The 2,740-nt window shown below is 38.4% G+C and overlaps 1 long non-coding RNA gene across 1 annotated transcript; it reads left to right on the top strand.

The window, feature by feature from the left end:
- The first annotated feature begins 58 nt into the window (after positions 1 to 58).
- LOC104956390 (uncharacterized) lies at positions 59 to 1,002 on the top strand. Its single transcript, XR_799543.1, has 3 exons — positions 59 to 219; positions 606 to 749; positions 838 to 1,002. It is a non-coding gene; the product is annotated as an uncharacterized lncRNA (long non-coding RNA).
- Positions 1,003 to 2,740: the final 1,738 nt, after the last annotated feature.

Below are 2,740 nucleotides of genomic sequence, written 5' to 3'. Positions count from 1 at the left end.
AAAGCATTATAACTGATTATAATGTCTGTTTAATTGTTTTTCTTTTTAATGTAGTTTGTTACCCAAATGGTACAAACTTCCAGTGCAGATGTGAGGAACAGTATGTGTGGTCATTAAGCAACTGTAATACATATGGAGCCTGTGATGACATCATTGACAACACGTGTGGGTGTATCAACAGTATTCCTACCAATGGACAATACTGCGTGCCACAGACAGGTGATACACTTTTACACTTAAAGTAACATCACACATGTGGATATCATATTTACTGGTATTTTTTTCGGCACTGTAATCTGTATTTGGTTATTTAAAAAAAGTATTTGTGTCCTTTCAATTCTGTCTCACTCAAGGTGACCTCGTATTTAATAGGCCTACTATAGGATTACAAACATGAGCAAATCTAAATGAGCAAACAGAAAATATCAAACAATATGACAAAATGAAAAGAATGAGGATGAGAGAAACATGAATACCTATTCTTGACCATAATTGCATTTATTTTTCTTCACTCAGCAATTTTGCCCAGATGTCATGACATGACCTAGATTTGGAACAAATTACTTACAAATAATTGTCTCTAATTTGACTCTCTTTTTCTACAGTACCTTTAGTATTTTATGAATACCAGATTATTACCGAGGTGAATACCAGCGATGCGGATCAGCTGAGAAACGTCCTGAACAGTTTAACTTTTCCTGTCCAGATCAGCTCCTCAGTTAACATATTAGATGCCAATATCACCACAGGTAAGAACAAATGCATTAAATCCTTTTTTAATATCTATTTGAAACTTCTGTCTTTTTCATAAGAGAAAATATGTTATTCTCTTTAAAGTTTGCAGCCAAGATAACACTGGGTTTCAGTGCCACTGTGAAAAGGACTATCTTTGGCCGTGTGATAAGTGTGACACCTATGGGAAATGTTATGCTAATACAAGCAACACATGTGGATGCATCAATGCCATTCCTCCTGATGGACAATACTGCCAGCCTGCTGATCAATACAGTAAGTTGGTTTGCAGGTTTGTTTACTTTTAGGATCCTATTTCTATTTTCTGCCTCTACTGTAACATGTCTCCATGCTTTAATGTTCAAAAAGCTCTTTATTGTTCTCATGTCTTTGCTGCAGCACCCCTTTTCACCCTCTGTCTGAAACCAGAGCCCAGTCTGCTCTGATTGGTTAGCTAGCCGTTTTTGGGATTGGTCAGGCGCTTAGAGATGTGGTTGAAATGTCCCGCCCCTAAGCCTTTTACGGACAATGTATAAGAACGTTAGCCTATAGAAGCACAAGTTTTACTGAAGCTAACAAAGGAGTCAAATGGAGGTTTTTTTCAAGTGGGGGGGGAGAGAGTGTGTGGGAGAGGGAACACAGGGATTTTAGCCTTTGCAGACCATTAACTTGCACAAAAACCTATATAACCTGTTTCGCCCCAAGCCTGTTTTCCAGGTCTCCGGCTCGAAAATGACATTCCCTGAACAAATGACGATAACTTCCCTTCTAAAAGGGTGTAAGAGTTGGTGAGGGCTGATCATTTATTCCGGGAAATTACTCAGACCTACTAATTGACCAAACCGAAGTTATTGAGTCTATGTAAGTTTACTGCTTGGCTCAGATCCACCAACGTCAGCAAGATCTCACTTCTATTAACTCCCTGAAGAACCAGGTTCAATTAACTGCTGTTTCAATTCAGACAACTCTCTTAAATCTGTTTAAGCGATCCCGAAGGATTTTGATATCAGTAATGAGGTGTGGCCCTACCTAAGTGTGAGTGTGGCAGGGTGCAATCTTACCTTTGAAGCAGGAGAGGAGAGCGCAGATTTCTTTTAAGTTGTCCCAATCCAAAAGGTGGGATCAGTTTATTTGAAGAAAAATTGGTCCACACTTGAACAGGGTTTTACCTTCTCTCGTTACAACATGACAATCATACAGAATATTTCGTGCTGTGGTCAATTACTAATAGGAAACCTTAATTCACAGTCTTACATTTATTACACTAAATTGTAACTTCAACAGCCCAATTCAGTTGTGATATTAAAATCTGCCGACAGAATTTAGAGGCATCTCCTCATAAAAGGTCGGTGATAAAAACCACATTCAAACTTTCATTCACCAAATCAATTCACATCAATTCCACACCTATTCCCGCATGAATTTGGAGGAATTTCCTCACAGGTGGCAGTATTAAATTCACTCCGCATTCAACAAAGAAATTCGAGAGATATTTCTCTCTCTCTAGTTTGCTCCCTCTCCGCCAGTGTCTTTATGCTCAAAAACAGGACAGAAAAACCTAAAGACACCTCTTCCATATCCATATTTGTGTTAACTGGTCATGGCCTCTGATGTACAGGACTGGACATGACCAGACATATTCTATTGGCTATGGCATAAGACACACCTTCCCATGTTTGTGTAATAAGGACATGACCAGACATATTCTATGGCTATGACATAACCACCTTTTTGAGGCCTCAATGTATTTCTCCTTAAGTCCGGAGCCCCCCTCCCTGTGTACTGCTGTGAGAGGAGAGGGAAGAAACTGCCTATTATCAGTGACACCCATAAATCATTATAGGCCTTACACTCAATTTAACAAACCAGTTGTGTTTTGTTTATACTGTAAATATAGAAAAACCTAAAATATGAAGCATTTTCATTGTGGGTTATTCAAGAATATAATTGATTATATTTGATTATAACTAACTTTCGTTTTAAGTATTCGACCTAATATGGAGATCTC

Source organism: Notothenia coriiceps, unplaced genomic scaffold (assembly GCF_000735185.1).
Source record: "Notothenia coriiceps isolate Sejong01 unplaced genomic scaffold, NC01 NC01_scaffold00025938, whole genome shotgun sequence".
Taxonomy (NCBI): Eukaryota; Metazoa; Chordata; class Actinopteri; order Perciformes; family Nototheniidae; genus Notothenia; species Notothenia coriiceps.
Note: the sequence above shows the minus strand (reverse complement) of the source record. Positions and strands in the feature narration are given on the sequence as shown.